Source organism: Schistocerca gregaria, chromosome 3 (assembly GCF_023897955.1).
Source record: "Schistocerca gregaria isolate iqSchGreg1 chromosome 3, iqSchGreg1.2, whole genome shotgun sequence".
In the NCBI taxonomy this organism is placed as follows: domain Eukaryota; kingdom Metazoa; phylum Arthropoda; class Insecta; order Orthoptera; family Acrididae; genus Schistocerca; species Schistocerca gregaria.
The window spans coordinates 413,651,379-413,666,683 of record NC_064922.1 but is presented as its reverse complement, the minus strand read 5'-3'; the positions used below and the strand labels follow the sequence as shown (position 1 = coordinate 413,666,683).

The window sequence follows — 15,305 nt, the reverse complement described above, 5'->3', positions numbered from 1 at the left end:
TTTATTTGATGTGGAATGATGTCCTATCAATAAAGGGCTGGGATGAGCCACTGTAATACTGACCATTTCAGCTATGTAGTGTCTGCTTTGACCTGCAACCTTCTACAAGAGGTAGTAAAAGCCAGCCATTGAACTGAAGTGTGTTATTCCGTCTCTGCTTTCACTAGCTGCAAAACTATGAGATGCCGAAGTCCAGATGCCACCAGAAACTGAGCTTGTGCCTTCCAGCTGGTAGGCCAGCTGCTGGTTGACTTCTGTCAAATGCAGGATGCTTACATTGTGGCCCAAGTTTCCCACCAGGGCCTGAGTAAGCACTGAGCCACCATTTCTCCTGTGTGGCAAAACGCTACTGCTGCTGGCTTGCTTTATGTGGGCACATTCTGCCCTGCAGGCCATGGTCACTGCTGCATACAATGGAGTCCTCAGTTCATCCCTTTATGTTCAAGTGTTTGCTGCAAAGAGCAGCACATTGGTACTTCCCAATGCAGCCAACTTCTGCAGAGATCAACACAGTTGCCTACTGCTCTGGATGCACTCTGATGTTGTACATTGTCACCTACCGGAGTGATGACAGAATGACTCTGCCCTGTTGGGGACTGCTCAGTGCTGTGTGTTAGCTGAGTCATCAAGACCACATGCTGAGTTTAGCCCCCTTTCTGCACTCCAGGGATGGTGTCTGATCCTGGAAACTGCCTGCAACAACACAGCTGCTGTATCTCGGGGAATAAATAAGCAGTTAATGTGTCTTCTATGATTTATTATTGGACATCCTACTGGCTCAATGAATCTCTATCAACTTGCACCTTCACTGAAACCTGTAAGGGGGAGGGGGTGTACCTAATCACACCATACATCCTGACCACCACTACAGATTATATCTGTATGTGTAATCACAAAAACGTGTTGAAAAAAGTAATTCATTCATAATTTTCTGCAGATCCCATCACAAAGAAGAAATTTTATTCACAATCAAGGTATACATTAATAAAGTGGAGCATCTGTCAGAAACTGTACTAATTGTGAACAGTGACTAAAGTGCTATAAATCAACAGCAAACCTGGTCTATTGAGAAAGAAGTGTTATTTTTTCAGTTACCTTAAATAAACTATTGTGTTGTTATTCAGCAGAGGTCAGAATTCATTTTTCACTTGAAATACCCGTGTACAACTAACAATAACAATATGATTTGAATGTATGGGTGTGAGTGTAAAAAGGTTGTGTAAGGAATAGGTAAATTATTTGAAAAGTAATTATCTGTTTGATCTGCTGTACTATAAATGGGAGAGACTGTCAAACGTACCAATGACTGATGCTGTCACCTTATCCAAAGTGTCGTGTGTATGTAGATATTCTTACATCTCACCAAGAGTGATCCATTTCTACAAGAATAAGTGTTGTTGGTCTATTCTGTTCTGTTGTAATTGATTTTGGACCCTCTGTATCATTTAGTATGTCATCACATTTACAAAAGATAGGCAGTTCAGTACACAAATAGTGATTCATTGTTTTCCCTCATGGATCATCTATGTTACTGTGTAAAAACATGGAACTTGATACTGTGAATGCTCTCAGTTGTGGTGTCAATGCTCCCAGTAATCAGAAGCACGCAGAAAACATATTATTCTTGCTAACAGTTAAGGGCATGAAATTACTTCTCACATAAATGAAGTATCCATTATGAATGCTATTATACAATCATCATTTGCAGTGAAGTTATTAAACTCACAAATTTAGCTGAAGTTTGTAAATTATTTCCTGCTTGTTGGAAATTTGAATAATGGCTACATGAATGTTCCTACTCTGTTCAAAATATACAAAAAATATTTATATGGTGAACATAAATGGTTAAAAAACCATATCTTAACACCACACAACAGAGATGAAGTCATCAGTAATAAAGAAATAATAGAAAATTTTACATATATAGTTAATACTTGTCTTTGATGTATGATTAATGGTTCAAGTGTTTTTGTTTCTAATAACTTGATACCATTTGCATTAAAGTTTTTCATTCATTTTCTTCAAGCACAAGACAACCATGGTAGCCCATAACAAATCATAGAAACTCAAGGTTGAAATATCAACAGTATAGGGAAAAAAATAGGTTGCTACTCATCATAAAGATGAAACAGTGAGCTGCAGACAGGAATGACAACAAACAAATTAGCTTTTGACCAAAGGCTTCTTCAGAAAAGGAAACACACACACATTCATTCACTTGAGCAAGCAGACCTCACATACATATGACTTCTACTGCTTATGTGTTTATAAACACGTAAATGTGTACCAAGAACAATAAAAGTGTTTACAGTGAAGTAAAACCTGGAACTAAATGCAACAATAATTATCTATAAACAATGAATGTTCAAATGTCACAAAAAATGGCTGCCTTGTTTCAATGGGAGGTGCAAACAACATCTACAAAAACAAAGTAATTGGCTTTCCTTAGAAATGTTCCACACTGATGCAAATTTTAAATGTATTGAAGATTGTAATCATTGGTGGCTTCTGAGTGTCCATTCTCGGTGTTAACAAGTTTTTTTGATTCAGATAAATTTGGGAGTTCGAAATTAATAGCAACTGCTGTATAACAATTATGCTTATAAATAAGTTTATGAAACTAAAGCCGCTGCCAATAATAATAACAACATTAATAATTATAATAATAATCCCTGTGGAGGCCCGGGAAAAGAATAGGCCTCCGGTATGTTGGTATGTTCTGCCAGTCGTAAAAGGTGACGAAAAGAACAAACCACTAATAGGGCTAACCCCCCTTTTAGTGTGATTAGTTGGTTCAGGACACAACTAAAGAAGCCTCAGGCAAGCGCCGTCATGGTCGGGGACGATGCTTGAACCCTATGCCTGCCCACAATGGTAATGACACTGCCAGCCAACTGGAAAATGATTTAAATCCAAATAGATGTGTTTTGCAGGATATGCTTCCTGCAACCACCCTAGAAGGAAAAGAAAGACAGAGGATAAGATGGTCAGATGAAGTTAATCGACACCTCGTGTTCTGTTATTACCAAGCAACAAACCTAGGAACCAACACAACTGGATACAGATCACAAGTATACACAACATTTATTACCAGATACCCAGAATTAAAATTTTTAAATAATCAAAAATAACAGGATACCCCAGTCAGAATTAGGAAACATCAAACAACAAGTACAACAAATACTGGAACAAAATAATGTGCAATCAGAAGAAGAAGAAAATACAGTGATGGACTCACACATCCCAGAGCAAACAAACAAAGAACAATGTGCATCAATTAAACAATCAGAGGAAAATGAAATCTTAAGACTGCCACCAGAACAAGTACAAATAGAACACGAAGTGACACACATGTTAGATATAGAAGAAAAATTTCAGCTGACATATATAGAACACAAAGACACAAATACAGACATTAGACCAATTTTGCATAGACTGCCAAATAACCCACAAGTCGAAACAACAATAAAAACTATCAATACGATCATACACAACAAAATAAATGAAAACACAACTATGGAAGAGTTACAACTACTGGTTTATATAGGAGCACTCACTACTCTAAATATACACACCAGGCAGAGATCAGAACCAACCAACACACAGAAGAAACCCACAAAACAAGCATGGCAACACAGGCTACAGATCAGAATAGAAAAACTGAGAAAAGACATTGGACAGCTAACACAATTTATAAGACATCAAATGTCAGGGAAAAAATGAAAAAGGTTAGGTAAAATCTCACAACAAGAAGTGATATAGCAATTAGATGAAAAGAATCAGAAATTACAAGCATTGGCCAAACGACTTAGAAGATACAAAAAAAGGGAAAATAGAAGGAAACAAAACCAAACAATCAACACAAACCAAAAGAAATTCTACCAGACAATAGATAACACACACATTAAAATAGACAATCCACCAAACATAACAGATATGGAACACTTCTGGAGCAGCATATGGTCAAACCCGGTACAACATAACAGGCATGCATGGTGGATAGAAGCAGAAACAGACACATACAGGATGATACCACAAATGCCTGAAGTGATAATTTTGCAACATGAAGTCACCAAAGCAATTAATTCTACTCACAATTGGAAAGCCCCTGGAAAAGATAAAATAGCAAATTTCTGGCTAAAGAAGTTCACCTCAACACATTCACATCTAACTAAATTATTTAACAGTTACATTGCAGACCCATACACATTCACTGATACACTTACACATGGAATAACTTATATGAAACCTAAAGATCAAGCAGACACAGCAAACCCAGCTAAATACCGCCCCATAACATGCCTACCAACAATATACAAAATATTAACTTCAGTCATTACACAGAAATTAATGACACATACAACACAGAACAAAATTATAAATGAAGAACAAAAAGGCTGTTGCAAAGGAGCATGAGGATGTAAAGAGCAACTGATAATAGATGCAGAGGTAACATATCAAGCTAAAACTAAATAAAGGTCGCTACACTACGCATACATTGATTACCAAAAAGGTTTTGATAGTGTACCCCACTCATGGTTACTACAAATATTGGAAATATACAAAGTAGGTCCTAAATTGATACAGTTCCTAAACATAGTAATGAAAAATTGGAAAACCACACTTAATATCCAAACAAATTCAAATAATACCACATCACAGCCAATACAGATTAAGTATGGAATATACCGAGGAGACTCATTAAGTCCTTTCTAGTTCTGCCTTGATCTGAACCCACTATCGAACATGCTAAATAATACAAATTATGGATACAATATTATTGGAACATACCCACACAAAATCAGACACTTGCTATACATGGATGATCTAAAACTACTGGCAGCAAAAAATCAACAACTCAACCAATTACTAAAGATAACAGAAGTATTCAGCAATGATATAAATATGGCTTTTGGAACAGACAAATGTAAGAAAAATAGCATAGTCAAGGGAAAACACACTAAACAAGAAGATTACATATTGGATAACCACAGCGACTGCATAGAAGCGATGGAAAAAACAGATGCCTATAAATATCTAGGATACAGACAAAAAATAGGAATAGGTAATACAAATATTAAAGAAGAACTAAAAGAAAAATATAGACAAAGACTAACAAAAATACTGAAAACAGAATTGACAGCAATAAACAAGACAAAAGCTATAAATACTTATGCTATACCAATATTGACCTACTCATTTGGAGTAGTGAAATGGAGTAACACAGACCTAGAAGCACTCAATACACTTACATGATCACAATGCCACAAATATAGAATACATCACATACATTCAGCAACAGAAAGATTCACATTAAGCAGAAAGGAAGGACGAAGGGGATTTATCGACATAAAAAACCTACATTATGGACATATTAAAAACAAATTTGAAGTTTCTTTCTATTTTATCTACATTATGGACAGGTAGACAATTTAAGAAAATTCTTTCTAGAACGAGCAGAAACTAGCAAAATACACAAAGCAATCACTCATATAAATACATCGGCTACACCACTGCAATTTCATAACCACTTCTACAACCCTTTAGATCACATAACATCAACAGATACGAAGAAAGTAAATTGGAAACAGAAAACACTACATGGCAAGCACCCGTATCATCTAATACAGCCACACATCGATCAAAACGCATCCAACACATGGCTAAGAAAAGGCAATATATACAGTGAGACGGAAGGATTCATGATTGCAATACAGGATCAAACAATAAACACCAGATATTACAGCAAGCATATTATTAAAGATCCCAATACCACAACAGATAAATGCAGACTTTGCAAACAACAAATAGAAACAGTAGATCACATCACAAGCGGATGTACAATACTAGCAAATACAGAATACCCGAGAAGACATGACAATGTACCAGCTTGCCTTACAACATAATCTTATAAAACAACACGTTTCCACATACAAGTATGCACCACAAAATATACTGGAGAATGATGAATACAAATTATACTGGAACAGAACTATTATAACAGATAAAACAACACCACATAACAAATCTGACATCATACTCACCAATAAAAAGAAGAAATTAACACAACTAATCGAAATATCCACACCCAATACAACAAATATACCAAAGAAAACAGGAGAAAAAATTGAAAAATACATCCAACTGGCTGAGGAAGTCAAGGATATGTGGCATCAGGATAAAGTTGACATTATACTAATTATACTATCAACTACAGGAGTCATACCACACAATATCCACCAGTACATCAACGCAATACAGCTACATCCAAAAGTATACAAACAACTACAGAAATCTGTAATTATTGATACATGTTCAATCACCCGAAAGTTCCTAAATGCAATATAACATAATACCATACAGTTAAAAGGAAGTCACACTTGATCAAGGTCTGCGTCACTTTCTACTTTTGACCAGACATAATGTCTGAGATAAGAAAGAAACAATAATAATAATAAAATGCATAACTTATCTGACAAAAGAAAGTATTGTTTTTGTTGAATTTTGTTGTTTTGTACATAATTAAGTACAGTTTAGGGCAATAACAAAATAACGCATAAGCTTTTGCTGCTCTCTGTTTCACATTTTTGTGTAAATGGTAGTTTTTGTGATTTTCCATTTTTTTCAGACAAATGTACAAAATCCATAACAGATGTATTAGTTAATAAATTTTTCTTCTGGGCTGGAAATCAAATATTTTTACGCTACATCCACACAAAAACTTGTGCAAACTGTACACTTCTCTTGTTAAATGTTCACTTCTAGTCATGCTTATTTGGTTTTGTCATTCTCTCAATCAAAGGAATTATTCTTGGACACTCTGGTTCCATTGTGAATAACTTTTGCTAATAATTTATTTTTACATTCCCAGAAAGAGATTTTCACTCTGCAGTGGAGTGTGTGCTGATGTGAAACATCCTGGCAGATTACAATTGTCTGCCAGACGAGACTCAAACTCAGGACCAATGCCATTCCTGGGCAAGTGCTCTACTGACTGAGCTACCCAAGTACAATGCATCGCGCATCCTCACAGCTTTACTTTTCTGTTAGTATTTAAAACAGATTCAACATAGTTAATGTTTACACTGCACACGAAAGCAGATTCCTGCACAGTAAGCAGCCAATTTCAAACACAATTTACATTTGTGGGAATGGTTAAACTCAAGTAGTAATGTCTACCAACACGGTCACTTGAATAGAATACAAATGAGGTGCTGAGAGCCTTAAGAGTCTAAAGCACACTGCCATCGATTGCACATTTAAGTGAATACCAGAGGAACCATTGATACAGCTTTTCGAGAATTTTCATATATTCAGTGTGGACCTACAGCACAGATAAACCTGACTCACCATAAGCACAACAGATTTCAAAAGCATGAAAAAATGCTACCATCACACAACTGACAGTGATGTGCTTCAGGCCCTTACAGTTCTCACTACCTCAAATGGTTTACAGTATGATAAAATTCATAACTTAATATTATGTAACCCATTTAGAAACCCACAAAATAGGCTTACTGTCTGTACAACTTTAACATATACTGATGTCCAATTTAATTTTACTGTATACTGAGGGAATTAGTGTAACTGAGGAGTATGCAATCGTCTATCAGGATTTATGCTAAGTGAACAGGGACAAAAGTCTGCCACAGTGTGCTACCACCTGGTGGAATTGATGTAAACTTCTAGTTGAGTGGCAAGGGCTAGCTGTGCACATTGTGAACTGTGCACATTGTTAATCCAATTCGTATGTATTTGGCCCATAAGGCAATTGTGACATGTGAGTTGTGCATGCACAAAAGCTGCTCTAAACATGCACAAGTGAAGGTGTGCTCATGATCCTGATTTAGTTTCATGGAGTCTAGAGGAGTAGTAGCACAACCGATTTAAGTGCTGTACCTTTCAGATTGCAGCATCTATGTTACGTCTAACAGCATTCAAAGAAAAATAACCAATAAATCCACAAGGTGTTGAAAGTTAGGGTGTTTACATGCTCTTACACAGCAGCCACCACTGATTGTAATGGCATTGCCGCCCAGGTACAACCTGCAACACTGGTCTTGTACAGACCAAGAAAATTGATTAACTAATGAAAAACTAAAAGTATTTTGCACAAAATTTATGAAAATCAGTTTATTGGATGTTAGCAACTACAAAAGGAGTAATTTCACAGGAAATGACACACACCTAAATTACAATAGAAGAGGAGGAATTCCATAGACATAAACTAGGTTGTAAGGGAAATATTCAAAAAAATTAAACCAGAAACGAATCTACTCAGTGCTAGATACTCCCCCACATGTAAACTGCTAAAGCAGACTAATTCTTACAGGAATTGGTCTGAATGAAACTCCAGAAGTCAAGAAGAAATGATTGATGCAGAATTCTACACAGATGCTGATAATTGCCCTACTGTTATGAGAGTGGTGGTAATAATAAGAAGTCAGATGTAAATAACAGATGTAGTAAACACCAGCTCATAGTAAATGGCATGAATACTACGGTGCTGAGAATGTCAAATCGAAGTAGAGATACAAACCTTAAAAAGTAACTTAGAAATCCAGAGGTCTAAATTCACCCTCTCTCAAGCCAGACTTGGCTTTCATTATATATTATCAAAATATCCAGTTCATATACTGCATAACAAAACAAGTGAAGCACCCGGAAGACATGGTCAGCTATCAAGTAAATTTGTATGCTGTGACAGATCTTATTTTGATTTGACCATGGCGTATATGTCATTTAATAAGTATTGGAACACAGTGTGGGCCAAAGATGCAATGTAAACATGCCTGCACCAAAAAAAAGATATGTACAAAAAGAATGATGAACATTTATCTGTCTTCTGTTTCCTTAAGCTGATTTTTTTCACTTTTCCACCGTTGGTTTCTTACTGTCCATGATTCTGGGTGGACATATTGGGTTTATGTCAGACAACAATATATATTTGTAACAAAGCTTTTATAATATACCTTCTGGAAAAGGAGGCAGTTTCTTTCATTTCTAAATTGATTCATCCCGAAAATGATGCCTGGATACACCATAGCCTGCAAACTTCAGAACATATGGTGACATTATTTTTGATTGTACAGTATTTTACTGCATTCTTTATCATGGAGCAGGACACTACATTTTCTTCTTTGATAGTGAATAAGTAAATGTAACTTTCTTCAAAGCAGAGTTAATATATCAATCAATTTAGACTGTTACAGTGGTAATTATAGTGAGAGGTTGTGGTGGTGCAAACTTATATGCGTAATGTCTTGCTGGTGAAAATATCTGGCAGCCACACACCTCAAAATAATCCACATTATTAACACCTACTTATGGCACCAGTACTGAAATATCAATATAACACATAAAAAACATCAGTGGATATTGTAATATGGGGAGCCAAGTTTGACATCATGGAATGTGCAATATTACATTCTAGTAGCTTACTCAATACCAGATTTTGCATGTTTTGAAATGTAGGTTAAGTGATTGCTTTCAATAAATGAATTGTGCAGCATAAAATATCAATAATTTTAAAATTTGGTAACTTATTTAATTGAAACTATCAAGTTTGAAATTATGTTGTAAACAAACACTTATATTCACATTTTCTTTGATTTTGACTTGCTCTATTAATAACATGCCATACAGTTTAATTATACTCTAGAACAGTAACCTGCTAACTGTTAGGAACAAACAGGAAACTGTAATTAACAATGTCATTAACCATATACTTTATTGTATTGTTAAACACCTTGTAAAAATCAATTTTAATGTTTTAAAAAATTATTTCATGATGAAATAAACAATGTGTAAATTTGTAGATTGTATGTTTCATCCAATAATATGCACAAAATAACACAAACGGAATAACTGTAATCGTAAATTAATTTATTTAACAATTTCTACAGTACTTCATAACTTTTGAAATTGTGGTAAACTGTCAAAGCTGGAACTGTAAAGACAGTCTTAGTTGTTGATTCTGACAGAAAATTAGGTCAAACACGTTTTACTAAAACTCATATTTTTATCATGTTTTTTCAGAATTTTGTGAATTTAAGTTTTATTCTGTCCAGAGAACTTATAGCTATAAACACCTGAAAAAATTAATTGCAAGCCTGGTGTCACTTACATTATCTAAAGGACATACTCACACTATTAATTATCCAGGCCAGCAATCTACAGATAGACACCCCAGATCCACCTGGAGGACAACACTAAAAGTCGGATGGTATCTATGATTTCAACTTGAACATGTGTTCCGCTATTTTAAGATTAGTTACCAAATGATGCATACTTGTAAAAGAAGTTAATCACTTCAAATATGAACTTTAAGTTTTGAATCAAGTGTAGATCACATTAGAAGTGGAATGTCACAGTGTTTAAATAATCAGAGTTGCTAGCTGCAATTCTCTTGACCGGGTAAAACGTCCACCACAGATTAATAATGTTATTCATGTTTAGTGATGTTACCAGGCCTGGTATGGTAACAAGCAGCATGAGCCATATCACATGCTGAGTGATCAATGTACATGGAAATGATAAAAGTCACGGGATACCTCCTAACATTGTGTCAGACCACCTATTGCCTGGTGTAGTATAACAACACAACAAGGAATGAACTCACAAGGTGTTGGAAGTTCCCTGCAGAAATACTGAGCCATGCTACCTCTATAGCCATCCTTAACTGCAATCCCATTGCAGGATTTTGTGCACAAACTGATCTATCGATTATGTCCCATAAATGTTAAATGGGTTTCATGTTGGGCAATCTAGGTCACAAATTGTCCAGAATGTTCTTTAAACCAACTGCAAACAATTGTGGTCTGGCGGCATGGCACATTGTCATCCATAAAAATTCCATCATTGTTTGGGAGTATGAAGTTCTTGAATGGCTGCAAGTAGCCTCCACCTAGCTGAACATAACCATTTCTACTCAATCGTCAGTTCAGTTTTACCAGAGGACCCAGTCCATTCCACGTAAACACAGCCCACGCCCTTATGGAACCACCACCAGTTTGCACAGTGCCTTGGTGACAACTTGGGTCCATGGCTTTATGGGATCTACATCACACTCAGACCCTACCATCAGCTCTTACCATCTGAAATCAGGACTTCCACTGTTTTCCAATCATCTATGGCCCAACCAATATAGTCATGAGCCCAGCAGAGATGCTGCAGGTGATGTCACACTGTTAGCAAAGGCACTTGCACTGTTCATCTGTTGCCATAGCCCATTAATGCCAAATTTCACCACACTGTTTCAATGAATATGTTTGTTATATGTCTTACATTGATTTCTGTGGTTATTTAATGCAGTGTTTCTTGTCTGTTAAAAACGCATGAATGGACACATGCAGACAGTGTTTGTTGGTAATGAGGATCACCCTGTGGGTAAACATGGCTTGGTGCACGGCCAGCATGTCTTGGCACAGTGTTACACTGTCCGAGTTATCTGCATACTTCCTACCAACACCAACCTATCCGAACTCCGGAGATGGGAACTTGCCCTTCAGTATATCCTCTCTTCTCGATATCCACCAGGCCTCAATCTCCGCTAATTTCAAGTTGCCACCACTCATACCTCACCTGTCTTTCAACAACATCTTTGCCTCCACACTTCCACCTTGACTTACATCTCTGCCCTTACTCTTTGCCTTTAAATATGTCTGCTTGTGTCTGTGTATGTATGGATGGATATGTGTGTGTGTGTGTGTGTGTGTGTGTGTGTGCGAGTATATACCTATCCTTTTTACATCTCTGCCCTTACTCTTTGCCTTTAAATATGTCTGCTTGTGTCTGTGTATGTGCAGATGGATATGTGTGTGTGTGTGTGTGCGAGTGTACACCTGTCCTTTTTTTCCCCTAAGGGAAGTCTTTCCGCTCCCGGGATTGGAATGACTCCTTACCCTCTCCCTTAAAACCCACATCCTTTCGTCTTTCCCTCTCCTTCCTGAAGAAGCAACCATCGGTTGCAAAAGCTAGTAATTCTGTGTGTGTGTTTGTGTGTTTTGTTCATGTGCCTGTCTGCCGGCGCTTTCCCGCTTGGTAAGTCTTGGAATCTTTGTTTTTAATATATTTTTCCCATGTGGAAGTTTCTTTCTATTTTATTTACATCATCATCATCATATATATATATATATATATATATATATATATATATATATATATATAGGCACATGAACAAAACACACAAACACACACACAGAATTACGAGCTTTCGCAACTGGCAGTTGCTTCGTCAGGAAGGAAGGAAGGAGAGGGAAAAATGAAAGGGTGTGGGTTTTAAGGGAGAGGGTAAGGAGTCATTCCAATCCCGGGAGCGGAAAGACTTCCCTTAGGGGAAAAAAAGGACAGGTGTACACTCGCACACACACACACACACATATCCATCCGCACATACACAGACACAAGCAGACATATTTAAAGGCATCTGCTTGTGTCTGTGTATGTGCGGATGGATATGTGTGTGTGTGTGTGTGCGAGTGTACACCTGTCCTTTTTTTCCCCTAAGGGAAGTCTTTCCGCTCCCGGGATTGGAATGACTCCTTACCCTCTCCCTTAAAACCCACACCCTTTCATTTTTCCCTCTCCTTCCTTCCTTCCTGACGAAGCAACTGCCAGTTGCGAAAGCTCGTAATTCTGTGTGTGTGTTTGTGTGTTTTGTTCATGTGCCTGTCTGCCGGCGCTTTCCCGCTTGGTAAGTCTTGGAATCTTTGTTTTTAATATATTTTTCCCATGTGGAAGTTTCTTTCTGTTTTATATATATATATATATATATATATATATATATATATATATATATATATATATATATATATAAATGATGTCATAAATACCTTAGCAACTTCCAACACCCAAAATGTACTACAGGACCCAACTAGGATGTATTTAATTCAAGCAGCTGTATTGATGCAGTATTCATTGACTAAGAATCCCTTCCATTCATTATTGATCTGAACTACTCCAATGGTCTCTCTGACAATCAGATTACCTACTTGGCTTAGTTTAATACAAACAAAGGGTAAGTCATTAGCTGCTGTCATCTACAGAAAGTTCACAAAAGACCCTAACAGTATTCTAGCGCACCAACCGTATTTGGTTATAAATGCATGCAGTTAATTGAGGATCACAACAGCAGTAGCCACAAGTGAGCACAGGTGTTGTGCTTTATGAAATGTGACATAGCCATCACAGTGTTGTGAGACAGGCCAGCCTGCTACTGTGTAGAAACTATTACTGCTGCAGTACACAAGCAGCAATGTGTCACCAGCCTTTCCATGCGAGTGGCTACCAAAGTGTTAATGTACATGCCAAAATGCATAGCAAAGGCCAAACACATGCAGCTTGGAAGAGCATATATACCCAAGTCACTGGTGCTAAAATCACTTCTGTCAGCATCACTGCTCTACCGTCATGGGGGATGTGTCATCTGACCACCATATACAGGTAGGATGCTAATTGAGGGCCACAGTTTGCACTCTGCCAAGGGAGCCTCTCCTGAAGCTGTTGAGTTCTGGAGCCAACACTACAGTGCCAACACTAGCCCTGGACAGCAGTACACCAACCACCAGCTTGGGGGCAGTGGATCTCTACAACAACAGTCTGCCACCTTCTGACAACATGAGGAAGAGGGATGAGGAGTGTGCCATGGTAGCGTGAGGGACTTGCAGGGCAGCTGAGTATAGAGAATCAAAACTGGCAGAGAAGCATACATCACAAAGGTCACAGCTGACTGACGCTGCACTCCAATTGGCAATTCTGTGCATCATCAACCACCAAGGCAGTAGAATTGCTTGTGCAAGCTGACTCCATCCTGTATTGGGCTGCATCAAGATGCAATAACAAAGGATACTGATTATTTTCAGACTGTTTCTCTGGCACCATAAGGCCTCTGTCCAATCACACCCAGGCACCAACACACCACAGTGGCATCTACAGGAAGGTTCCAGTAGTCAGCACCCTGAAAAGTGGTGTCAGAGTTACTGAGATCATCTTTTCAGCATGACATCCAAACCTACAGTGTATAGTGTGGTAAGTCAAGAGAGCTGATTGTTTTTTGCAGGGAATGTGTGTTTTATGGAGAGAACATTCGATTACTACTCATTAGTACATGTCAGATGTATGCCATGTAATTTGCTGGGTCATTCAGCTCCATGTACAGAGTCAGTAGCAGTGATATCTTTCACATGCAAGCATTATGGGCATATGGTTGGACAATGCTAGGAGTCAAAATGGTTAATGGTTAGATGTAGGTATTAAGTTGGTATGTATTGTTCTGTTGCACTTATAATATATTGATTTTCTAAAATCAATGAGGATATAAGCAATGATATGGCAGGATCATGCATCCAAAGAGTGTCGGAGCCAGAAGCAGTACATATAATGTTGGAAAAGATAGCATGATTAACAGCAGATAATATGGAGTCACATAGTCAGTTATTAGGGCGGTCACCACTGCGAGGTGTGTACTTGTCAGCCATCAGTCTAGTTGCTCCTTTTCACAATAAATTTACTGAGGATGTGCAAGCATTTGTTGGGGATCTTAAGAATGTGGTGGAGTAGAAGGTTAGACTGACATGGAGCTTTGAAATGTGGGAAATTTAAGCTTAACTGGAGAAGGAAAAGGTTATGCTCTTAAGGGAGCAGAAATATTTCAGGAGTTTGAGAAGGAGTTAGTACAAAAGTATAGAAAGCAGAACAGCGCCAGACATATCTGTGAGCAGTTAGGTATGGTTGTGAAGAGGCATGGAAAGTCTGTGGAAGAATTTGTGGATAGGGTAAGAAAGACCAATGATTGTTCTTATGGGCTGGAACAGGACACACTAATGAACAGAGTAATATTGCAATAGCTAAGCAAAGTGTGCTTGACACATTTTTTAAAGGTTTGCCTTCAGAAATGTCAAAGAGAGTGTGAACAGGAGTTCTGATTGGCCATAGAATGTGAGGAAATTCATGTTGTTGTTGTTGTTGTCTTCAGTCCTGAGACTGGTTTGATGCAGCTCTCCATGCTACTATATCCTGTGCAAGCTTCTTCATCTGCCAGTACCTACTGCAACCCACATCCTTCTGAATCTGCTTAGTGTATTCGTCTCTTGGTCTCCCTCTATGATTTTTCCCCTCCACGCTGCCCTCCAATACTAAGTTGGTGATCCCTTGTGCCTCAGAACATGTCCTATCAACCGATCCCTGCTTCTGGTCAAGTTGTGCAACAAACTTCTCTTCTCCCCAATCCTATTCAATACTTCCTCATTAGTTACGAGATCTACCCACCTAATCTTCAACATTCTCCTGTAGCACCACATTTCGAA

The 15,305-nt window shown here is 37.6% G+C and overlaps 1 protein-coding gene across 8 annotated transcripts in view; it reads left to right on the top strand.

Annotated features, from left to right (window-relative positions):
- LOC126353879 (cyclic GMP-AMP synthase-like receptor) overlaps window positions 1-15,305 on the top strand; it is a 324,472-nt gene that overhangs the window by 63,576 nt on the left and 245,591 nt on the right. The gene's annotated exons all lie outside the window — the stretch shown is intronic.